The following is a 22,860-nucleotide window of genomic DNA, read 5'->3' as shown; positions in this document are numbered from 1 at the left end:
GCGGTTCAGCCACCGCGGACTCAGAGCTTCGCAGATTTTTTAGGGAAAAAAAAATACAAATATTACATTGAGACAACATATTTTACAGTTTTTTTTGTTATAACATGAATTTCACTCCCTCTACCCATATTATATATGGTGTACTGTATACAGGGGGGTAAAATAAAAAAAATAAAAACACAAAAATAATTGAATTAAATTCAAAAATAAAAAAATAATTAATAAACAAACAAAAAAAATATTATTTTTTTAAATGAAATTCAAATTAAGCATTTTTGAAGAGGAATCCCTACTTCGCGGAAATTCACTTATCGCGAGTGGTCCCAGTCCCCATTAACCGCGATGACCGAGGGAACACTGTTTTTAGTTTTTTATCTCTCCAATTTTGTATCTATGCTTTGTTTCTTGGACAGCCTTTTTGTGGTTAAGCTGAGTTTGCTTTTTTTTTTTGGTCCCTCACAGCTGCCAATCCTGAAATTAATGGCATTGATTTGATTAAAGTATAGTGGTACATCTACTTATGAAATTAATTCATTCCAGAAGTGTTTTCTTAAGATGGATTTCTTCCTAAATAGAGATATTTTTCATAGAATTGACATAAATCGACCTTTTATACTGCCAATCCACCCTTTAAAATGATAAAAGTGCAATTATTTTGTAAAAAAATATGTATGCAAATGCGTGTATATATCAAAAATATAGAAACGATTAGAAAATTATTTCATTTATTCATCTTCCATAAAGGAGGCGGGGGCTACTTGCCTATTCCAGTTGCATTTAAACAAAAGGCAGACTCCACCCTAGACTGGTCACCAGTCAACCGATTGGTCACTCAGAGAGACAGACAAGTATTGTGACTCGCAATCCAGGCGAGTGAAGAACTAAGAAAATGATTAAATTAAATACATTAAATGTTAACTTATATGTTTTTCATATCTTGTATTTTTTGTGTATCTTGGAACAAAAGGGTTCTCATTGAGGCTTTTTATAACCTAGAAGCATTTGTAAGTAGATGTCAACAGAAAATTTAGTCATAAAACAAATGAAGCTATAACTGTATAACTGAAGGTATAACTGTAGTTATGATTGTTTACTATACGAGAAGGAAGGAATCTACTTTGTACTATGTATGTATTAGCACAAATATGGGCAAACTACGGCCCGCGGGCCACATCCGGCCTGCGAGGCGTTTTAATCCGGCCGCCAACGTTGTCCAAATTAGTGTTTTTTTTTGTTTGCACCCAAGATGGCGCTGTCTCGCAGAAGCCAGTGGCAGTAGCTCTGTCCACTCTCATTTATTTTTGGTGTTTTACAGCCCCTCTATCTTTTTTTAAATGACATTTTAATATTTCTTAATACGTTCCTTTTTACTTGACTGTGTACTTTATACTTTTGACTTTAATGATGAGTGATGAGTAAGTTAATACTTGAGTTCTTTTTTTCTGTTTATGTTTCATATGTACTGTTAACGGATGCACTTTTTTATATGTATCGTATCTTGTGCTCACCCGGCCCATCTGTCAAATTTTTAATTTTTAAAGTCAATGTAGCCCCTGGGCCCAAAAGTTTGCCCACCCCTGTATCAGCCTATATTCTTTCCACAAGGCAAAGATCAGCACTCTGCTGTGCAACTGGACTAGAATTGTGATTTTATCTTTGTGCTTGCCAAGCCACCGTGACATCTCCTCACGCTGGCCTCTGTGAGGAGAAGTTCTCACATATTTGGAGACAGAATGGCTATCATAAAACATTTGGTGGAGGCCAGTGGCCATCCTATACTTAGTAAAGTAATGAATGGTGGCGTTTCACATGGACATGCGTTCTGATTAGACTCTCATCTGGAGGCATGTCTGTAGTCGCCACAAGGCCACAGAGCAGCACAGCAAAATAACAAAAGCATGGAACAAACAGATGAAAAATCATACACATTAAGAATTGAATTATGATCATGACAAGTGACACTTTTCTGCTGATTGGGCAAACCAGTGACCATTTGGCTCTTAGAGGCCAAAGGAGTTAAATAGGGCACATAGGTTTAATCTGAACTATGCTGCTCTCTGTTGGACAAAGGGAAAATAACCCACCTAGACCTAAAGCATCTGAGGGGTGGAATATGCTTTTTTTAACTAGTACCTTGGTTGTTACCTACCCAAATTTCAAGCTTCTTGGTCATAAACTGACTTTGCAGCTCCTCGACTTCAGACTGTGGGAGTCTCAATAGAAAAAAAACCTGTGAAAGAGAAGAAAAATGCTTAAAAACATAAGTTGTCTTCTTAGCCACCATTTTTTGTAAGGGTATCATTTTGAAAAGGAAAAAAAAAAACAATTTCCCATTTTAGTAGGACATATAATAATATCAGATTTCATGAACAGATTTGGATCAACTTTTAAAGGTTGAATTCATATAGTTTTAATATATTGGAATATATAGTTTAATGTGAAATAAATCGAAATGCATTCTCTTAAGCTACTCAGGGAATATTGCAAAATTATTCATTCATCCATTTTCTGAGCCGTTTTATCCACATTAGGGTCGTAGAGGGTTCTGTAGCCTATCCCAGCTGACTCCACACAGGTGGACCAACCGGGTTTTGAACCCACGTCTCCCACTGATGGGCCAACATGCTAAAAACTTGATCCACCCCAAATAATTTGTTATTTTTGGAAAAAAACAATGTGTCATATTAAATGTAAAGTGTAAATGTTGTAATGTTGATTTAAAAAAATAAAAATAAAAAAAGTGGTAAAGCGACCATTGAATGTGGACATTTTAAAATATTCATTTTACTTCTCTAGCTTTTCTACCCACAAAAGCATTTATACTTAAGCGTCCCTTCACCATAGTTATTGAGAACAAATAATGAGAGCATTCAACGAAGAAGAAGAAGGGAAGAAATGAAAGTTGAGTCAGAGTGAACAGGCCACATGTGTTATTTATTTTCCCCATGTAAACACACAAAGAAGGCAGACATAATCAATAGGAAACTCCAGATTGTAAATAGACTAGCTCTAATAGTCTAAACACTGCCCTCTAGTTACATACAAAGTAGCACTGAGACAGGGATAGATATGAGTATAAGAGTGAAAAAAGAAAGAGAGAAGGAAGGAGGCCAGGCCAGCCATATTTACCAATAAAGAGGCCTGATGAGAAGATAAACACACAGGAGACAGTCTGGGCAAGTGAGGATGGAGGTGAAAGCAGAGGGGGAGAAAAGGGGAAGCTAGGGAGAGGTGGGAAAACAAAGTAAAAAAAAAAGTATCTGATCTGACACATTGTTCCACATAGTGCAGAATTGAGAGGAAGACTTGTTGAGGTTTTAAATGGAATAAACGATCAGCAATTCTGCTTCTTAATTTCAATTTGCTAATATTTCAAGATTTGGTGATAAAAGGATGCAAAAGTTGGTATCTTTTGATTGAATTGTCATAAAATAATGTTATATTGCTTGTGTTAAATGTTTTTTTTCAGTCAAGGCAAACTAAAATCTGCTTTCATTTAGTAATAATTAATTTGACAATGGAAACAAGTTTTGTTTTCTATTTAAACTCGTCTGCAAGTTGTATTTTGCTAACGAGTCAGGTGGAAATACTCCCGTATTCTATATCAAAGTGGTCATTCCGAAATTGTGTATTAGTGCATCCATCCACTCAATTTCAAAGTTGGAACTACAGTGTTCCCTCGCTACTTCGCGGTTAAGCTACTGCGGACTGTGAAGTTCGCAGATTTTTTTGGGAAAAAAAAAAAACAATATTACATTGAAACAACATATTTTACAGGTGTTTTTGTTATAACATGAATTTCACTCTCTCTACCCGTATTCTATATGGTGTACTGTATACAGGGGGTAAAAAAATAAATTAATTAAAAAAATAATAATAATAAAAAAATAAAAAAAATTGAATTCAAATTAAGCATATTTGAAGGGGAATCCCTACTACGCGGAAATTCACTCATCGCGGGTGGTCCCGGTCCCCAATAACCGCGATAACCGAGAGAACACTGTACTTCTAAAGTTTGTGGGGTGCTGAAGCCCATTCTGGCTGAATTCAGAAGAAAGATGGACTACAGTCACTACACCTTTAACTGGTCACCGGTTAGTTGTAAAGCACACAAGAAGACAGAAAAACATTCACACTCACAATCACACCACCATTGAGTAGGAATTGATCCCATGCCGCCTGTACCAAGGTCAAATATGCATTCAACATTGAAACAAAGTTGTCATAGCTTCCAACACACCATCTGGATGATAAGCTATACAAAAAAAATACTGAGAGATGTAGTAGCGTATATTTTAAGACCAGACAGCCCTTTTAAACAGTTCCTGTTGAATGTTAAACTTCTCTTTATTACATATAGATGAGAGCTCTGTACATCCTGGCAATGACCCACTGCAGCTGGTGAGTTTGCCATACATTTTCCCACCATCCTCACACGTTACCCTAAAGCCTGCCGTCATGGCTGAAGTATGTGTTGTACATGATTACATTTCATTTTTAATTATAACATGTCTGACGCCAGTACATTTAGACTAAACCGGTGGGTAAAAGGAGAACAGTCCCTCTTAAAACCTCAAATTACATCTAATTTGGTGATATGATTAGAGAGCAAGCGTCCCGTAAACACAAACCTGTGGTCTGATTCTGAGCCATTAATTGCATGCTGGTCCAAAATAGCTTATCACTTCATATTCTGGCATCAACTTGACCATGAGAGCATCATAATATGAAGTAAGGATACAAGGGTAGCATCTTGTCTATGTCTTAGCGGCATATGTGCATAAGTGGTAGAGTTCTACTTAATAAAGTCAGGGATGTAGCTTTGGCGCGGTGCTCAATATGAAGGCAAGCGCACACTCACAAGTGGTTCTGGTTGCTCGCGCCGTGTCAGAAGTCATCATGCTGAGGCTGAGCGGCGACCCCGTGACCGCCATCAAAGATCACAAGTGAAGCACTTAGTGGTCGACCACCCCACCACCACCACCACCACCAATCCTGCCTTGCTGGCCCCCTTCCTTCCTCCACATAGAAAGCCTTCTCTGATTCCACCGCTGCAGCTAATAAAGGCGGCAGGAGACTAATTCAAGACAACAGTTGAAGGAGAGTCCTTGAAAAGACAAGTTAAAAGCTAGCCTGTCTAAATTATTTTAATTTAAAGGGATCAATTCATACCAGAAAGTGATATAGGAATGTAGAATTCCAATAGGACAACTGGACAAAGTTGTCTCTTAATACTAATGTAGAAAATAGTTCATTAATATAACCAAAGAATATATCTGTCTGTCTGTCCATTTATATCAGGAGTATGGAATTTATGGCTCGGGAGCCACATGTGGCTCTTCTGATGGGTGCATGAGGCTCTCTGCAAACCTGTGAGCTAAAATATGGAAACCGCTGAGTCCCAAACACACCAATAGGAGCGTTGGCACGACCTCTAGCTCCTTTTTAATCAGATGTTTAAAAATTAGACACTTCTCTATGTCTATTGTTATTGATTAGCGACGGCATTTCAATGTCTTCCGCAGAAATCTAAACAGTAACAGCAAGATGCTATTAGGTATTGTCTATAATTTTATCATCATAACACACACTAAATGCACAGAATAAGTGGCATTTAATGGCTTAAACTTGTACTTTGTTTCCATTTTTATTTCATCATCAAACCTCAAAAGAAATTAATTGAAAAGGACAAGTTTTAGTTTGTTATTTAATAAGAGAGAGCACATATTAATGAACATATGCATGTTAATGAACATTCATTCATTCATTTTCTGTAATCCTCATGAGGGTCACCGGGGGTGCTGGAGCCCATCCCAGCTGTCTCCGGGAAGAGGATAAAGCGGTTCAGAAAATGAGATGAGATGAGATTGGATCTGTCCTCCTGCAGGAATTACATTAATTCAAATATGCATGTGATATTCATTCATTCATTCATTTTCTGAAGAGATTTATCCTCACTAGAGTCGTGGGGGGTGCTAGAGCCTCCCCCTTTGGGTCAGAGGCGGGGGCACCCTGAATTGGTCGCCAGCTGATCGCAGGGCACAAGGAGATGGACAATCATGCACACTCAGACAGAAACTTAGGGGCAATTTAGAGAGTCCAATCAGCCTACAGTGCATGTTTTTTTAAATGTGGGAGGAAAACGGTATAGGCAGAGGAAACACATGCAAACTCCACACAGGTGGACCGACCTAGATTTGAACCCAGGACCCCAGAGGTGTGAGGCCGACACACTAATCATGCACCCGCCAGGCCACCTTGATAATAGATGTAAATGTTAGATGGTAGCCGTGGGCTAATTTCTTTAGTCCCTTGTGCAGGTTGAAGGTAAACGATTTTTAGGTATTCATAACCACAATGATTTTACACCAAATTATGTATAGAAAATGATTTAAAAAGAGATTGTTTACATCATCATTTAATTGATTTGCTTCAGAATGGTTCATTTTAAGTTGTTATTGTTATTTTCGCTCCCCAATAAAATAACGTTCAGGCCATTGTACCTTGAGGAAACAATGCTTTTTTGCCTCTGATTCTTGGGGGGGACTTCAAATGATTTAAATATTAACATAGATTGGAATAAAGAGGCTTGGTGGTTTCATAGTTCTGAGATTGGGGGTTCAATCCTGGGTTTGGACTTTCCTGTGTGGAGTTTACATGTTCTCCCTAAAAACATACATGGTATGCTGGTTGAATACTCAGAATTGCTCATAAGTATGAGTGTGTGCATGAATGGTTGTTTGTCACCTTGTGCTCTGCCATTGGCTGACCACCAATTCAAGTTGTCCCCCACCTATGCTCCAGAACACCTCGCGACTCTTGTGAGGATAAGCGGAAGTTATGGAAAACGAATGAATGAAAGAATACTTGGAAAAATTACATAGGTAGAAGCACAAATGCTGTGTTTACAAAAGTATTTAACCAGAAACAATGTTGAGAAAAAAAGTGTTCAACACAGAGGAAAATTTATTGTACATCATGACGATAAATATTTTACTTTGTGTGTGGATGTTTATGTTTAATTTAGTTGGTGATGTTCTCTGGATTTTAAATGGAGAACAGATTCCATTTTTGGCGAACCTTGTAACTGCCATTAACGTTGTAGGAACCAAACTCTTGCAAGGCATGCATTTATATTTTCTTTTTTATATTTAGACTACCGTATTTTCACGACTATAAGGCGCACCGCATTATAAGGCGCACCCTCAATGAATGAGATTTTTCCATATATAAGGTGCACTGTATTATAAGGCGCACTGTCTATTTTGGAGAAAATTTAAGACTTTTAAGTGCGCCTTATAGTCGTGAAAAAATGGTAATTGCTACTGACTTCCAGGTATGAAGCACTCACTACACAGTCACCTCTAGAGCCAGCCATTTTTGATGTTTTGGATTTTTTTGTATAAAAACTTTGCAGTGGGGGAGGAGCTATATGATGGAAGATTTTGTAAACTAAAATGGCATCTGCATATTTAACAGTATTGTTTCAGTTCAGGCGTTTGTGTTTTTTTAATATCCGACAGTGGTGGTTTTTCGTTTTTGATTTTCTGTTTTTTCCATGTATAAGGCGTACTGGATTATAAGGTGCACTGTCTATTTTGGAGAACATTTAAGACTTTTAAGTGCGCCTTATAGTCGTGAAAATACGGTAATTGGGACCTGATGAGTGTGAAAACAAAGAATTATTTTTTCTAATGATTTTTTTTTCTAAATGATGTCCACATAATAAGTGGACGCCAGGCCCTTGTAGTCCAACCAAAAATGTGATGTCCACTCATGTGGACGCCAGGTCCTAGGAGCTTAAAGTGAATACTATTGGTTTGATGAAAATCTGCTAAAGTAGGCTGTTGGCAGATGCTGAAAGCGACAATAAATTAGCATGGGATAAACATGCTCCAACCCATTTAGCAACGAACAGATTTTTCTCAGCTTTATTAAAGACATGGGCTGTGTCAAGGGTGGAGTAATATTTAAAAAGAAAACTGAAGAAAGAAAGAAAGAAGCGATGATAGTTTCTCAGAGTAATTATAGAGTGAGTATACGCTATGCTTAAGGCTACCACAATGGTTACCCTGTCCTGTACCGCAGCAATCCCATGACCCGTACTGTGAGGGACGGCTCAGGCCAGACACAATTAGTGGTCACAGATTCCTGACTGTATGCGTGTGTGCTTAAGACAGATGGGTGACTGAGAATACTAGTGTCTATACGCCTGCCCGTGAATGCAAGTACACCCTGAAGATGTGGATTTGCCATCCCATGAAACCCAACATTCCACAATGAGAGTCAGCGGGTCCATCAACCTGCTGCTCAATTAACAACAACAACAACAAAGGCCTCAACTCATTTCTATTCTTGAACAATGTTCTTTCTTTGAAAAGTAGATTTCTGTGAGTGTCAGACGGGTTTACAATCCCATACCCAAAATCAACTGGGACTGACCTGGTTTTGAACCCAGGAACCCCAGTATGAGGCCAGCGCACTAAACACTCACCTACCGGGCTGCCTTAGGCAAACATAAATTCTGATAAATAAATAACTATGTATTTTCACGACTATAAGGTGCACCTCATTATAAGGTGCACCCTCAATGAATGACACACTGTATTATAAGGTGCACTGTATTATAAGGTGCACTGTATTATAAGGCGCACTGTATTATAAGGCGCACTGTATTATAAGGCGCACTGTCTATTTTGGAGAAAATTTAAGACTTTTAAGTGCGCCTTATAGTCGTGAAAATACGGTAATTGTTATTGACTTCCAGGTATGAAGCACTCAATACACAGTCACCTCTAGAGCCAGGCATTGTTGATGTTTTGGATTTTTTTTGTATAAAATCTTGCAGTGGGGAGGAGCTATATGATGGAATATTTTGTAAACTAAGATGGCATCTGCATATTTAACAGTATTGTTTCAGTTAGGGCGATTGTGTTTTTTTAATACCTGACAGCGGTGGTTTTTCGTTTTTGGTTTTCTGTGTTTTCCATATATACGGCGCACTGGATTATAAGGCGCACTGTCTATTTTGAAGAAAATTTAAGACTTTTAAGTGCGCCTTATAGTCGTGAAAATACGGTATCTAAAATGGGACAGAGCTTGTCTGATTCTGTTCACAGTAAATTGCATTGATTGAACCGTTATTGTGTATTTCAAAACAGGAATGGGAATACACAAGTAACCACACAACTTTGTTTAATTGATCAAAATCCACATTGGACAAGCATGCTCAGCTGAGCAGGTTAAAACTCTTGGCAGCTGGGCGCCTCGGTGCTATTAGCCATTCAGCGTCCAAGAAGCCAGTGCGTGTCTTGTTTTAATGACAGCCCTCTCTCTGAGGTAATTTCACCGCCATTACGGTCACCTTTTTAAAAAGTCTAAATTCTATCTTATCAGCCTTTTAAAAACTAACAAAGAGTGTTATACAATGGCTCCACAGGTTCTCCATCCCTGACGTGTTATCTGCTCTTTTCTTAGATGTGTATGAAATGAGGCATCCAGCTGATGGCTAGATGAGCCCTTGATGGAAAAGTTTAAATGATCTTTTGAAAACTTCTGGCAATTTACCTATTTTAATGGAAAGTGGCCTTTTTCAAACAAACAGGCTTGAATGACCGGATATATTTCAAACCTTGTACAGTGATTTTTATCCCTTTTACACTATTAGTGTTAATCCATTTTTTAAAAAAATTCTAAATATTATATCTAAAATGGTCCGGCCCACATGAAATCGAATTGACGTTAATGTAGCCCGCAAACCAAACCAAGTTTGACACCCTTGCCGTGTTTGATGCAGGATACACAAGCCATTTGTGGTGGCTGGGCATGCCCAAAATGAGGTGATGTCATTGGAGCGACTGGTAAATTCCTTGTAAAAGGCGACGTAGCAAGACATTGAATCGTTCCACTTTGGAGCCCACAAAAATGTTGACAACGTCATTATTTATTACTTATTTATTGATGATTTATTTGTTTGTTTGTTGTTATTTTGTGCAGTTTGTGTTGAAGCTTTAAATCTCATTATACTTTTATAATGACAAGAAAAGGATTCAATTTAATTTATTTTCCAGTTTTACTCTGCCATAAGAACATGAGGCCAATCCATAGTACAATCATTGTGGATTTATGTCATAGAATCTCCGTTTAAATGCCCCCTAACAATTGGATTGCGTAAGCATGAACCAACACAATACCATGCCACGTTTGCTCAATTGGGGTGTTTTACAGCTGTCCTGATGATTTTGAAATTTTCAGAAAAACTATCTCTAAACAATGGATTCATTATTACTAAGGTTATTATTAAGAGTTGTTGATTTAGTGAATAATTAATTGATTAGAAGTTGACTTCCTCAATGATACAAGGATTTTCGATTCTGGGATGCGTTAGTGACATTTGGTTTAAAAATGTGTACTTAATCTCTTTTGTAAATTATCTGTTTTATAATTGTGACTGGTCATTCGACTTGAGATGCAAGAACATCACGCTGAACAGGACTCCACTGTTAGAGCTCTCACTCTCCACTTTGCAGTCTGGTAATAAACCTATTTCCTATTTAAATTGATCTCACTCTTTCTTAGCCTGCTCCTAAAGTTGTATTTTCAGACCTATCAGGTGTATCTGTTAAAAGACTGAAAATCCTTTACAAAATACAGAAAACTATATAAATTCAGTGGTAGGTGAAAATCCTCCTCTTCTAGACCAATGGCATTGTGGTGTCTGTTCCACAAAAATGCCTTGACCATGGGTGTTCATTCCAACCGATAAAAAGAATACATTTTCACCGATCTGGTATCTTAAAACTGTCATGAATGGATTCCTGCTGGTTTGAGATGAAACCTAACTGTTTAAACTGTCAGTGCTGGATCAGTTGCAACAAAAACCTGCCCCCACTATGGCCCATTGTGGAAAAGTTTGGACACCTTTACCTTACACTGTATAGTTTTAACCATTTCATCTCAGCAGTATGGGTATGTCACTCATTAATTTGCACGACCGCTCTCTAAAATGCATCATACAAAAGAACCGGGCATGTTTCTGAGAGGAGTTCTTCAGCAATTGCTTATCATTGTTAATAAAAGATAGAAAATGGTAAGAAATGCACAAAAAAACTGTAAGAGTAGAAGCTGTTAGTTTCCAAAAGTTTGATATTTTCAATAGTTGTATGAGGTGATGAGGTTATGTGAATGTCCGTTCCAAACAACAAATCAAGTGGCGTCATAACTCATCAGCATATTTTTTCAAGAAGGATTCTTGTTCATACTAAGCCCAACAAATCACAGCCTATTGTGAAAAGTGGCAAGTCTTCTGGCAATTATACTAATGAGCGTGTCTGCTTCAACTCGACGAACTCTTGGCGGCCCGCCCCCCTGCCTGAGCAATCACACGCAATCTTCAGACACATTAAAGGATAATCACAGCTATTTACAAGTTTAAATGAAAGCAACCTTTTTTTTTAACTTTTCTCACCAATAATTTGTCTTGTCAAAACCAAAACTTAAGTCACTTTTAGTAGCTTTCTATGTAAATCAAAAGAGGATTGTTTGTTTTGTCCTGCACTTTCCTCTCTCTCCTACCTAATGTTACTGGTGTTAATAGTTTGTGCCACTTTAATTGGTTCTTAAACGTTGTAAATAGCAGACCAAAATCCCCCGTCGAGCCTTTTAATGAACAGGTAGCCTTTGGTGATTACAGCAATCTTAACCCTCCACCTGCTGTTAGTTACCGTGCATACACACTATGTCCATGCTTGCCAGTCGTACTGTGCTAAAAGGACAAAAGCAATTTGAGGAGATACCTCATGCTGGAGGATGCTGGCTAATTTAGGAGTGCAAAAGGGAGGGAGGCAACAAAAGAAAATGAGGGAAGATGAGTGCAGAAAAATAGTAATTGGTGGCCTATGAAGTGAAGATGAAGAAGGGAAAGAGTAACCATAAGGAACCAGAAGAACTTATTCTTGTGAGTTTCAGGCTTGTCAAGACTAGAGAACTAATCTACTTCTGAATCTATGTACTTCCGATTGACACATCAAATTATGAAATTCTGGTAAATTATTAATAATCACCCAGTACAGGAGTGGTTAGCACATGCACCTCTCAGTTCTGAGACTGGGGATTCATTTCTTGGTGAGTGTGTAACCTTCGTGTGTGGTGTTTGCATGTTTCCCCCCTGCACACGTGGGTTTTATCCGTGTACTCAGGTTTCCTCCCACATACCAAAAACATGCATGGTAAGCTCATTAAACACTCTAAATTGGTCTGAGTTATGATTGTGAGAGTGAATGGTTGTCCGTCTCCTTGTGCCCTGCGATTGGCTGGCCATAGACATTTCATCGGATAATTTTTAAAAAGAAATGTACAGACTGCCTCTACAGTAGATGAATTATAAATAGAGACAGAAACAGAGGACCACACATTTGAAGTCCACCAGTTTTGCCCTTTTTTTCCACTACTGAAACAGTTTACACCTCCAGCACCTCCAATTTGAATTGATCCAGCTACATGTTCCGTTGGACATTTTGGAATCGAGGACATTGTAAATCTTTTAAATATTTAAAACTTTGACAATGGAACTTGGAAAACCTGGCAGAGACTTGAACTCTGGGATTGTACCAGAAAACATACATTATGGAAATAGATGGGTATTCTTGATATCATATATATATATATATATATATATATATATATATATATATATATATATATATATATATATATATATATATATATATATATATATATATATATATATATATATATATATATATATATATATATATATATATATATATATATATATATATATATATATATATATATATATATATATATATATATATATATATATATATATATATATATATATATATATATATATATATATATATATATATATATATATATATATATATATATATATATAATTTGTTTATTCGATCCATCTTGTCAAAAATCGATTGGACGTCTAGCGCCAATAAGTAGCCTTTGAGGGGTGGGACAAAACAATTTGTCCATGGAAGAGGTAAATACAGCTTTTCTTTACTGGATTACTGGTCATCCTGAACACAAAAAGAAGAGTATGAATTTTAGATGTTAATGTTTCCATACTGGACATGTATGCAGCTAAATCTGAGACCTTTTGACACTAGCATACTCATTACTTACATAGCCAGAGTAAAAAAGTCAAGTTTCCTCTCAAGACGCTTAAATATGTATAGGAAAAGAATATTTGGATTTGGCCTGGGGTCTTGAGTTTGACACATGTAGACCAGAGTGAGCAGAACCAGAAGCGATCTTGTCGAGGGCCTGTCGCCTATGTATACCCACAGCCGAGTGGTAAACCTCAGCTTGTATACGTATTTCTTCAATTGTGTGTATATGTGTGTGTGTGTGTTGCTTCCGTAATCCTGCCGCCCTCCCGCATGGGTATACAAATAAGTGGGCCTTCGCCCATCCCATCCACCAAGATGGCAAAACGACTGTCGAAGTTATGCGCACCCATTTCACCAGATGCCCTTTGTAAATAAGCAAAGAGCCCTTGGAAGGGCGCCGTCGGGCTGCCTGGCTCACCTGGTCCCGACGGACCCAATCAGCAGCCCAAACCCCCCTGTACTTCTTACCTTGAATAGAGAGTGAGGAGTGTAGCAGCTCTGGTGTGCAAGAGCCTGCTTTTTGTGACAGAACTGAGTCATGCTCTAATTCATTAAAGCAGCCTGCTAATATAAACAGCCATTCATTTAGCTGCCTGACACTGGGGCGTCTGGACAATGTGAAGAGCCCCAATAGTTCGCCCATAAACTGCTATTTGTGTGTTGTGTGTGAGAGAGACACAGAGAGAGGGAGAGAAAGAATAAAAGAGAAAGAATGCGAGAGAAAGTGAAAAGAGAGAGAGAGCATTTTTGGCGAACACGTGGCTCTCGAGCCGCATGTGGCTTCCAGCCAGAATGAATGCGGCTCTTTGCTTATTATAATATTTTGTATATAGTACTGTGCCTCCTTGCCGTGTTTGATGTTTCTCATCTCATTTTCTGAACCGTTTTATCCTCATTAAATTCGCTGTGGGTGTTGGAACCCAAGAAGACAGACAACCATGCACACTCAGTGTCCAATCAGCCAACCATGCATGTTTTTGGAATGTAGGAGGAAACTAGAGTACCTGGAGGAAACCCACACAGGCCCAAGGAAAACATGCAAAGTCAACACAGGTCGACCAACACCGGATTTGAACCCAGAACCACAGATCTGTGAGGCCAATGCACTAACCACTCGCATCAACAGACCAAACCAATAAAAAATTATGTTTGAAAAATAATTTGGCAAATTTAATTTTTGTTATGGTAAAGAAAATGGATTTAATTGTGAATTTTTAGATCCATTTACACTTTATTTCACAGTATGATTAACATAATGCGCTCAAATCACATTTAATATTGTGCTACATATTAAATTGAAAAAATATTAACTGTAAAAAAAATGGTCACATTAATGTGTATCACCTATAAAAACACATTTCAATTTCAAATATGAAAGGGTTTTGTTTTATTATTTAGGAAATTAGCCATGTTTCATTAAGGAAATAAGTCACTAGAACAGTTTAGAGGTGAAAATCTGATAGAATGTTGAAATCAATGTAGGAACCTGTAGAAATATTTTGTCTTATATTAACAGATATTCCTACAAAAAAAATATTAAGCATGCATTTGGTGATGATGTTTTACAAATCTTTAAATCGCTGCCAAATTTCCAGTCCAAAAGGATTAGACATCTATCGGTGCAGCCAATGAGTTAATAAAAGGTTTAAAAATACATCATGGTGGAAGGATTTCAATTTGGCCTTTACATCCCTTGATTTTTCGGAAAAGCGGCCCATGGGGATAAATGTTTGGACACTCCTGTTTTTAGCCAATGAGCATCACCTGTCCTATAGCGAAACAAGTTTGATTTTTGACTTTGACTGAAGTGATTCGAGCTACCGTCTCCTTTTCTCAGGGGACAGAGTTCATCCACGGGTGTACCTCACTCTTGTTGGCATCAGCCCCGGGCAAGAGGGCCCCGCCGCAGGGCCGGGAAGCAATGTAGCCTGGCCAGCTCCAGATGTTTAACTGCATTAGGGTCTCAGGCTGTCATGTCCCCACCTACGCTAACCACACAGTTCCATCACTTGCCATCTGCTAGCCAACACCTCATGGGGATCTCACCACTCATCAACCTCAAAAGAGACAATACTTGAGCACATTGGCACATGTGTTGAGAATACTTCCATTTATCGGCATGACGACAGTCATACCTGTCAACCTCTGCCGTTAACTGCCCTAATAAATGATTATGATTCCCCGTACAAACCCCCCTAAAAACGTACAAACACCGTACGACGCATGTTTAATCGCGGTAACTCGTTTCTTACTATGTGGCTCCTCCATGCTTGCTTCCACGATATTTACTCTATGTATATCTACGCATGCGCATGTCATCCTTTATGGATATTGCCGTACGCAGCGCTAAAAAAAATACATACGATTGAGGATAATTTTTGCTGGTATACCGTGACAATTGTAATGATCGATGACTGTAGCGTCGTTGGCTACGAGCCTACGAGACTATCTGGATTTTAGCCAAAACGGTCTTGTTGAGATCGGTTTTCATTAATATTGGCGATTTTTTTAAAAATTTCCCCGTACAAAAGTCGGTGTACGGCGTACATGATTTGAAATGGTAAAAAAAACGTATAAAAAACGTATAAAATACGTATAAAACGTACAAGTTGACAGGTATGACGACTGCACCCATATACAGTAAGTCTTCACATACATTATTGACAGATGGTCCCTACACATGTTCTATAATGCAAAACACAATATAGAATAATAATTCTATAATAAAGATACAGTAATACCTCGACATACGAGCCATTTGAGATACGAGTAAATTGATGAGCAAATATTAAAAAATCATCGAAAAAAATCAAAAGCTTTATTTTCATCATACACAGTAGCGTATAACGAAATTGGTGGTGCTACTCCACAAAGTGCGCTTTCCCAGTAAAAATAAACATAAATAAGTAATATAAATAATCACAACCTGGCAAGGTAAATTCTAAAATATAGCACAATCTAAAATATTGCACATTGTTATGCACACCCCGAAGTTATTGCACAGAAGAGACTGTGTGTCGTGCTAACGCAAGTTCAGAGTCCTGATGGCTGTGGGGAAAAAAACTGTCCTTAAGTCTATTTGTCCATGCTTTGTGAGACCTGTAGCGCCTGCCAGGGGGTCCGCAGCTGGAACAGGTTACGACAAATGTGGTAGGGGTCCCAAACAATGTTCCTGGCTCTGCTGAGGTAGCGAGGGCTGGCAATGTCATCCAATGAAGGCAGAAAGCAGCCGGTGAACTTCTGGGGGTTATTGGTTGGTCCTGCTACCAAATCTCATTTGGAGAACCAGCTTCCATAGTGTAGTGGTTATCTCATTTGCCTCACACGCGAAAGGTCCCCTGTTTGAAACTGGGTGGAAATATATTTTGCTTGGATAGTTGAATTGTTCCTCAAACAGTACACTGTGTAGGAATTTGGTAGGTCCTGCTACTAAATCTAAATTGAACAAGCAGTTTCCATAGTGTAGTGGTTATCACATTCGCCTCACACGCGAAAGGTCCCCAGTTCGAAACTGGGTGGGAACAGCTTTTGCTTGGATAGTTGAATTGTTCCTCAAGCAGTACATTGTCTAGGGATTTGGTTGGTCCTGCTTCCAAATTATTATTGAACAAGCAGTTTCCATAGTGTAGTGGTTATCACGTTCGCCTCACGCGCGAAAGGTCCCTAGTTCGAAACTGGGTGAAAACAGATTTTGCTTGGATAGTTGAATTGTTCCTCAAGCAGTACTCTGTGTAGGAATTTGGTAGGTCCTGCTACCACATTTTTATTGAATAAGCAGTTTCCATAGTGTAGTGGTTATCACATTCGCCTAACACGCGAAAGGTCCCCTGTTCGAAACTGGGTGGAAACAGCTTTTGCTTGGGTAGTTGAATTGTTCCTCAACAGTACACTGTCTAGGAATTTGGTTGGTCCTGCTTCCAAGTTTCATCGAACAAGCAGTTTCCATAGTGTAGTGGTTATCACATTCACCTCACATGCGAAAGGTCCCCAGTTCGAAACTGGGTGGAAACAGCTTTTGCTTGGATAGTTGAATTGTTCCTCAAGCAGTACACTATCTAGGGATTTGGTTGGTCCTGCTTCCAAATTGTCACTAAAAAAGCAGTTTCCATAGTGTAGTGGTTATCACGTTCGCCTCACACGCGAAAGGTCCCCAGTTCGAAACTGGGTGGAAACAGATTTTGCTTGGATAGTTGAATTGTTCCTCAAGCAGTACACTGTGTAGGGATTTGGTTGCTCCTGCTTCCAAATCTTAATTGAACAAGCAGTTTTCATAGTGTAGTGGTTATCACATTCGCCTAACACGCGAAAGGTCCCCAGTTCGAAACTGGGTGGAAACAGATTTTGCTTGGATTGTTGAATTGTTCCTCAAGCAGTACACTGTGTAGGGATTTGGTAGGTCCTGCATCCAAATTGTCATTGAACAAGCAGTTTCTATAGTGTAGTGGTTATCACATTCGCCTAACACGCGAAAGGTCCCTAGTTCGAAACTAGGTGGAAACAGCTTTTGCTTGGATAGTTGAATTGTTCCTCAAGCAGTACACTATCTAGGGATTTGGTTGGTCCTGCTTCCAAATTGTCACTAAACAAGCAGTTTCCATAGTGTAGTGGTTATCACGTTCGCCTCACACGCGAAAGGACCCCAGTTCAAAACTGGGTGGAAACAGATTTTGCTTGGATAGTTGAATTGTTCGTCAAGCAGTACACTGTGTAGGGATCTGGTAGGTCCTGCTACCAAATTGTCATTGAACAAGCAGTTTCCATAGTGTAGTGGTTATCACGTTCGCCTAACACGCGAAAGGTCCCCAGTTCGAAACTGGGTGGAAACAGATTTTGCTTGGATAGTTGAATTGTTCCTCAAGCAGTACACTGTGTAGGGATTTGGTAGCTCCTGCATCCAAATTGTCATTGAACACGCAGTTTCCATAGTGTAGTGGTTATCACATTCGCCTAACACGTGAAAGGTCCCTAGTTCAAAACTGGGTGGAAACAGCTTTTGCTTGGATAGTTGAATTGTTCCTCAAGCAGTACACTATCTAGGGATTTGGTTGGTCCTGCTTCCAAATTGTCATTCAACAAGCAGTTTCCATAGTGTAGTGGTTATCACGTTCGCCTCACACGCGAAAGGTCCCCAGTTCGAAACTGGGTGGAAACAGATTTTGCTTGGATAGTTGAATTGTTCCTCAAGCAGTACTCTGTGTAGGAATTCGGTAGGTCCTGCTACCACATTTTTATTGAATAAGCAGTTTCCATAGTGTAGTGGTTATCACATTCGCCTAACACACGAAAGGTCCCCAGTTCGAAACTGGGTGGAAACAGCTTTTGCTTGGATAGTTGAATTGTTCCTCAAGCAGTACACTATCTAGGGATTTGGTTGGTCCTGCTTCCAAATTGTCACTAAACAAGCAGTTTCCATAGTGTAGTGGTTATCACGCTCGCCTCACACGCGAAAGGTCCCCAGTTCGAAACTGGGTGGAAACAGATTTTGCTTGGATAGTTGAATTGTTCCTCAAGCAGTACACTGTGTAGGGATTTGCTAGGTCCTGCTACCAAATCTTAATTGAAAAAGCAGTTTCCATAGTGTAGTGGTTATCAAGTCCGCCTCACACGAGAAAAGTCCCTAGTTCGAAACTGGGTGGAAACAGAGTTAGCCTGGATAGTTGAATTGTTCCTCAAGCAGTACTCTGTGTAGGAATTTGGTAGGTCCTGCTACCACATTTTTATTGAATAAGCAGTTTTCATAGTGTAGTGGTTATCACATTCGCCCAACACGCGAAAGGTCCCTAGTTCGAAACTGGGTGGAACCATATTTTGCTTGGATAGTTGAATTGTTCCTCAAACAGTACACTGTGTAGGGATTCGGTAGGTCCTGCTACCAAATCCAAATTGAACAAGCAGTTTCCATAGTGTAGTGGTTATCACATTCGCTCAACACGCGAAAGGTCCCCTGTTCGAAACTGGGTGGAAACAGCTTTTGCTTGGATAGTTGAATTGTTCCTCAAGCAGTACACTGTGTAGGGATTTGGTTGGTCCTGCTACCAAATTATGTTTTACCAAGCAGTTTCCATAGTGTAGTGGTTATCACGTTCGCCTAACACGCGAAAGGTCCCTAGTTCGAAACTGGGTGGAAACAGCTTTTGCTTGGATAGTTGAATTGTTTCTCAAGCAGTACACTATCTAGGGATTTGGTTGGTCCTGCTTCCAAATTGTCACTAAACAAGCAGTTTCCATAGTGTAGTGGTTATCACGCTCGCCTCACACGCGAAAGGTCCCCAGTTCGAAACTGGGTGGAAACAGATTTTGCTTGGATAGTTGAATTGTTCCTCAAGCAGTACACTGTGTAGGGATTTGCTAGGTCCTGCTACCAAATCTTAATTGAAAAAGCAGTTTCCATAGTGTAGTGGTTATCAAGTCCGCCTCACACGAGAAAAGTCCCTAGTTCGAAACTGGGTGGAAACAGAGTTAGCCTGGATAGTTGAATTGTTCCTCAAGCAGTACTCTGTGTAGGAATTTGGTAGGTCCTGCTACCACATTTTTATTGAATAAGCAGTTTTCATAGTGTAGTGGTTATCACATTCGCCCAACACGCGAAAGGTCCCTAGTTCGAAACTGGGTGGAACCATATTTTGCTTGGATAGTTGAATTGTTCCTCAAACAGTACACTGTGTAGGGATTCGGTAGGTCCTGCTACCAAATCCAAATTGAACAAGCAGTTTCCATAGTGTAGTGGTTATCACATTCGCTCAACACGCGAAAGGTCCCCTGTTCGAAACTGGGTGGAAACAGCTTTTGCTTGGATAGTTGAATTGTTCCTCAAGCAGTACACTGTGTAGGGATTTGGTTGGTCCTGCTACCAAATTATGTTTTACCAAGCAGTTTCCATAGTGTAGTGGTTATCACGTTCGCCTAACACGCGAAAGGTCCCTAGTTCGAAACTGGGTGGAAACAGCTTTTGCTTGGATAGTTGAATTGTTTCTCAAGCAGTACACTATCTAGGGATTTGGTTGGTCCTGCTTCCAAATTTCATTGGAAGAAGTGGTTTTCATAGTGTAGTGGTTATCACATTCGCCTCACACGCGAAAGGTCCTAAGTTTGAAACTTGGTGGAAACAGATTTTGCTTGGATAGTTGAATTGTTCGTCAAGCAGTACACTGTGTAGGGATTTGGTTGGTCCTGCTACCAAATTATGTTTGAACAAGCAGTTTCCATAGTGTAGTGGTTATCACATTCGCCTCACACGCGAAAGGTCCCCATTTCGAAACTGGGTGGAAACAGATTTTGCTTGGATAGTTGAATTGTTTCTCAAACAGTACACTGTGTAGGGATTTGGTAGGTCCTGCTACCAAATCTTAATTGAACAAGCAGTTTTCATAGTGTAGTGGTTATCACGTTCGCCTAACACGCGAAATGTCCCCTGTTCGAAACTGGGTGGAAACAGCTTTTGCTTGGATAGTTGAATTGTTCCTCAAGCAGTACACTATCTTGGGATTTGGTTGGTCCTGCTTCCAAATTATCATTGAACAAGCAGTTTCCATAGTGTAGTGGTTATCACATTCGCCTAACACGCGAAAGGTCCCTAGTTCGAAACTGGGTGGAAACAGCTTTTGCTTGGATAGTTGAATTGTTTCTCAAACAGTACACTGTGTAGGGATTTGGTAGGTCCTGCTTCCAAATTGACATTGAACAAGCAGTTTCCAAAGTGTAGTGGTTATCACATTCGCCTAACATGCGAAAGGTCCCCTGTTCGAAACTGGGTGGAAACAGCTTTTGCTTGGATAGTTGAATTGTTTCTCAAACAGTACACTGTGTAGGGATTTGGTAAGTCCTGCTACCAAATCTTAATGGAACAGGCAGTTTCCATAGTGTAGTGGTTATCACGTTTGCTTTACACGCGAAAGGTCCCTAGTTCGAAACTGGGTGGAAACAGATTTTGCTTGGATAGTTGAATTGTTCCTCAAGCGGTACACTGTGTAGGGATTTGGTTGGTCCTGCTACCACATTTATATTGAGCAAGCAGTTTCCATAGTGAAGTGGTTATCACCTTCGCCTCACACGCGAGAGGTCCCCAGTTCGAAACTGGGTGGAAACAGATTTTGCTTGGATAGTTGAATTGTTCTTCAAGCAGTACACTGTGTAGGGATTTGGTAGGTCCTGCTCCCAAATCTTAATGGGATAAGCAGTTTCCATAGTGTAGTGGTTATCGCGCTCGCCTCATACGCGAAAGGTCCCCAGTTCTAAACTGGGTGGAAACAGAATATCATTTATTATTTAATTTGTAGTTCATGCTGTGCACTGGGTTGGGAAATGGTTGGGTCAGGTACGAAATTTAATTAATGCAGTTGTTTCCATACTGAAGTGGTTATCACGTTAGCCTCACAGGTCAAAGATCCCCAATTTGAATACTGGGTTGGGAAATGATTGGACCTGCTTCCAAATTTTGGTAGTAGTTGTTGTTTCCATAGTGAAGTGGTTATTACATTTGCCTCACATGTGGAAAGTCCCTAGTTTTAAACTGGGTTGAAACAGAATACACTTTGTTATTCGAATTTTTCTTCAATCAGTACACTTGGTCAGAAAATGTTTGTGGCTGCTACCAAATTTGGTAGAAGTAGTTATTTGGATAGTGTAGTGATTATCATGTTCGCCTCACACACAAAAGGTTCCCATTTTGAAACTGGGTGGAAACAGAATGCACTCTGTCTTTTGTTATTTGAATAATTCTTCAAGTAGTACACTGGGTCGGGAAATGGTTGGACCAAATTTGGTTGAAGTCGTTGTTTCCATAGTGTAGTTGTTATCACATTCGCCTTACACGTGAAAGGTCCCCAGTTTGATCAATAAATAAGTAGTCATCCTAATATATAAGCCTAGGTCAGCATACAGGTGCCTTTTTGGTTGCTCCTTCCTGAGTACTCGCAGGAAATGTAGCCTCTGCTGTACTTTTTTGACAATTGCTGTGATGTTATAGCAAAACAGTGAAATTAGCAGAGTTACGGACCCCCAGGAATGTGAAAGTCTCCACTCGCTACACACATTCGCTGTTGATATGCAAGGGTGACGGAGTGTCCTTTTTCCATCGGTAGTCCTGCCTGAGTTCTCTGGTTTTGGAGATGTTCGGCGCCAAGTCGTTGAGAGCGCACCACACGGTGGGTCTAAGAACCCCCTACCACCGTAGTCTCGTCCGCAAATTTCACCATTATGTTCTGGGTGGGTCTGCAGTTGTGTGTATAGAGAGAGTAGAGCAGTGGACGCAGGATAGATTATGTAGAATTAAATTCTTAAATTTCAATCAGATTGAATGACAAGTGGTGGCCCGGTGGAGCGAGTTGTTAGCGTATCCTGGGTTCAAATTCAGGTTGGTCCACCTGTGTGGAGTTTGCAAGTTCTCCCTGATTCTGTGTGGTTTTCCTCCGGGTACTTCAGCTTCTTTCCACATTCCAAAAATATTAAAAGTAGGCGTATTGGACACTTCTAATTGCCCTGCGATTGGATGGCCACCAATTTAGGGTGTTTTCCCCCGCCTCTGGCCTGGAGACAGCTGGCTCCAGCACCCCTGCGACCCTAATGAGTGTTTCAGAAAATGCGATGAGATGAGATTAATGACAAGGACAAAGCATACATGTACTAGACTACAGTGTCAGTTATAAATGAGTGACAGAATAGCCAATCACTTGTTGATGTTTGGCTCCCCCTACTGTTTAGGGAGTCGGTCTAA

The 22,860-nt window shown here is 39.6% G+C and overlaps 27 non-coding genes across 27 annotated transcripts; all 27 read left to right on the top strand.

Moving 5' to 3' along the window:
* The first annotated feature begins 16,599 nt into the window (after positions 1-16,599).
* Positions 16,600-16,672, top strand: trnav-cac (transfer RNA valine (anticodon CAC)). The gene has a single exon. It is a non-coding gene; the product is annotated as a tRNA-Val (tRNA).
* Positions 16,673-16,762: 90 nt separating this feature from the next.
* On the top strand, positions 16,763-16,835 carry trnav-cac (transfer RNA valine (anticodon CAC)). Its single transcript has one exon. It is a non-coding gene; the product is annotated as a tRNA-Val (tRNA).
* A 90-nt stretch (positions 16,836-16,925) lies between these two features.
* Positions 16,926-16,998, top strand: trnav-aac (transfer RNA valine (anticodon AAC)). The gene has a single exon. It is a non-coding gene; the product is annotated as a tRNA-Val (tRNA).
* Positions 16,999-17,086: 88 nt separating this feature from the next.
* trnav-cac (transfer RNA valine (anticodon CAC)) lies at positions 17,087-17,159 on the top strand. The gene has a single exon. It is a non-coding gene; the product is annotated as a tRNA-Val (tRNA).
* A 90-nt stretch (positions 17,160-17,249) lies between these two features.
* trnav-cac (transfer RNA valine (anticodon CAC)) lies at positions 17,250-17,322 on the top strand. Its single transcript has one exon. It is a non-coding gene; the product is annotated as a tRNA-Val (tRNA).
* A 90-nt stretch (positions 17,323-17,412) lies between these two features.
* On the top strand, positions 17,413-17,485 carry trnav-aac (transfer RNA valine (anticodon AAC)). The gene has a single exon. It is a non-coding gene; the product is annotated as a tRNA-Val (tRNA).
* A 90-nt stretch (positions 17,486-17,575) lies between these two features.
* trnav-aac (transfer RNA valine (anticodon AAC)) lies at positions 17,576-17,648 on the top strand. The gene has a single exon. It is a non-coding gene; the product is annotated as a tRNA-Val (tRNA).
* A 90-nt stretch (positions 17,649-17,738) lies between these two features.
* trnav-cac (transfer RNA valine (anticodon CAC)) lies at positions 17,739-17,811 on the top strand. Its single transcript has one exon. It is a non-coding gene; the product is annotated as a tRNA-Val (tRNA).
* Positions 17,812-17,901: 90 nt separating this feature from the next.
* trnav-aac (transfer RNA valine (anticodon AAC)) lies at positions 17,902-17,974 on the top strand. The gene has a single exon. It is a non-coding gene; the product is annotated as a tRNA-Val (tRNA).
* Positions 17,975-18,064: 90 nt separating this feature from the next.
* Positions 18,065-18,137, top strand: trnav-aac (transfer RNA valine (anticodon AAC)). Its single transcript has one exon. It is a non-coding gene; the product is annotated as a tRNA-Val (tRNA).
* A 90-nt stretch (positions 18,138-18,227) lies between these two features.
* Positions 18,228-18,300, top strand: trnav-cac (transfer RNA valine (anticodon CAC)). The gene has a single exon. It is a non-coding gene; the product is annotated as a tRNA-Val (tRNA).
* Positions 18,301-18,390: 90 nt separating this feature from the next.
* Positions 18,391-18,463, top strand: trnav-aac (transfer RNA valine (anticodon AAC)). Its single transcript has one exon. It is a non-coding gene; the product is annotated as a tRNA-Val (tRNA).
* Positions 18,464-18,553: 90 nt separating this feature from the next.
* On the top strand, positions 18,554-18,626 carry trnav-cac (transfer RNA valine (anticodon CAC)). Its single transcript has one exon. It is a non-coding gene; the product is annotated as a tRNA-Val (tRNA).
* A 253-nt stretch (positions 18,627-18,879) lies between these two features.
* On the top strand, positions 18,880-18,952 carry trnav-aac (transfer RNA valine (anticodon AAC)). The gene has a single exon. It is a non-coding gene; the product is annotated as a tRNA-Val (tRNA).
* Positions 18,953-19,042: 90 nt separating this feature from the next.
* trnav-aac (transfer RNA valine (anticodon AAC)) lies at positions 19,043-19,115 on the top strand. Its single transcript has one exon. It is a non-coding gene; the product is annotated as a tRNA-Val (tRNA).
* A 90-nt stretch (positions 19,116-19,205) lies between these two features.
* On the top strand, positions 19,206-19,278 carry trnav-aac (transfer RNA valine (anticodon AAC)). The gene has a single exon. It is a non-coding gene; the product is annotated as a tRNA-Val (tRNA).
* A 90-nt stretch (positions 19,279-19,368) lies between these two features.
* Positions 19,369-19,441, top strand: trnav-cac (transfer RNA valine (anticodon CAC)). The gene has a single exon. It is a non-coding gene; the product is annotated as a tRNA-Val (tRNA).
* A 253-nt stretch (positions 19,442-19,694) lies between these two features.
* trnav-aac (transfer RNA valine (anticodon AAC)) lies at positions 19,695-19,767 on the top strand. The gene has a single exon. It is a non-coding gene; the product is annotated as a tRNA-Val (tRNA).
* Positions 19,768-19,857: 90 nt separating this feature from the next.
* On the top strand, positions 19,858-19,930 carry trnav-aac (transfer RNA valine (anticodon AAC)). Its single transcript has one exon. It is a non-coding gene; the product is annotated as a tRNA-Val (tRNA).
* A 90-nt stretch (positions 19,931-20,020) lies between these two features.
* On the top strand, positions 20,021-20,093 carry trnav-aac (transfer RNA valine (anticodon AAC)). Its single transcript has one exon. It is a non-coding gene; the product is annotated as a tRNA-Val (tRNA).
* Positions 20,094-20,183: 90 nt separating this feature from the next.
* On the top strand, positions 20,184-20,256 carry trnav-cac (transfer RNA valine (anticodon CAC)). Its single transcript has one exon. It is a non-coding gene; the product is annotated as a tRNA-Val (tRNA).
* A 90-nt stretch (positions 20,257-20,346) lies between these two features.
* trnav-cac (transfer RNA valine (anticodon CAC)) lies at positions 20,347-20,419 on the top strand. Its single transcript has one exon. It is a non-coding gene; the product is annotated as a tRNA-Val (tRNA).
* A 90-nt stretch (positions 20,420-20,509) lies between these two features.
* On the top strand, positions 20,510-20,582 carry trnav-aac (transfer RNA valine (anticodon AAC)). Its single transcript has one exon. It is a non-coding gene; the product is annotated as a tRNA-Val (tRNA).
* Positions 20,583-20,672: 90 nt separating this feature from the next.
* trnav-aac (transfer RNA valine (anticodon AAC)) lies at positions 20,673-20,745 on the top strand. The gene has a single exon. It is a non-coding gene; the product is annotated as a tRNA-Val (tRNA).
* Positions 20,746-20,835: 90 nt separating this feature from the next.
* Positions 20,836-20,908, top strand: trnav-aac (transfer RNA valine (anticodon AAC)). The gene has a single exon. It is a non-coding gene; the product is annotated as a tRNA-Val (tRNA).
* A 90-nt stretch (positions 20,909-20,998) lies between these two features.
* trnav-uac (transfer RNA valine (anticodon UAC)) lies at positions 20,999-21,071 on the top strand. The gene has a single exon. It is a non-coding gene; the product is annotated as a tRNA-Val (tRNA).
* A 90-nt stretch (positions 21,072-21,161) lies between these two features.
* Positions 21,162-21,234, top strand: trnav-cac (transfer RNA valine (anticodon CAC)). Its single transcript has one exon. It is a non-coding gene; the product is annotated as a tRNA-Val (tRNA).
* Positions 21,235-22,860: the final 1,626 nt, after the last annotated feature.

Source organism: Stigmatopora nigra, chromosome 11, assembly GCF_051989575.1.
Source record: "Stigmatopora nigra isolate UIUO_SnigA chromosome 11, RoL_Snig_1.1, whole genome shotgun sequence".
NCBI lineage: Eukaryota > Metazoa > Chordata > Actinopteri > Syngnathiformes > Syngnathidae > Stigmatopora > Stigmatopora nigra.
This window is presented reverse-complemented; position numbering and strand designations above follow the sequence as displayed.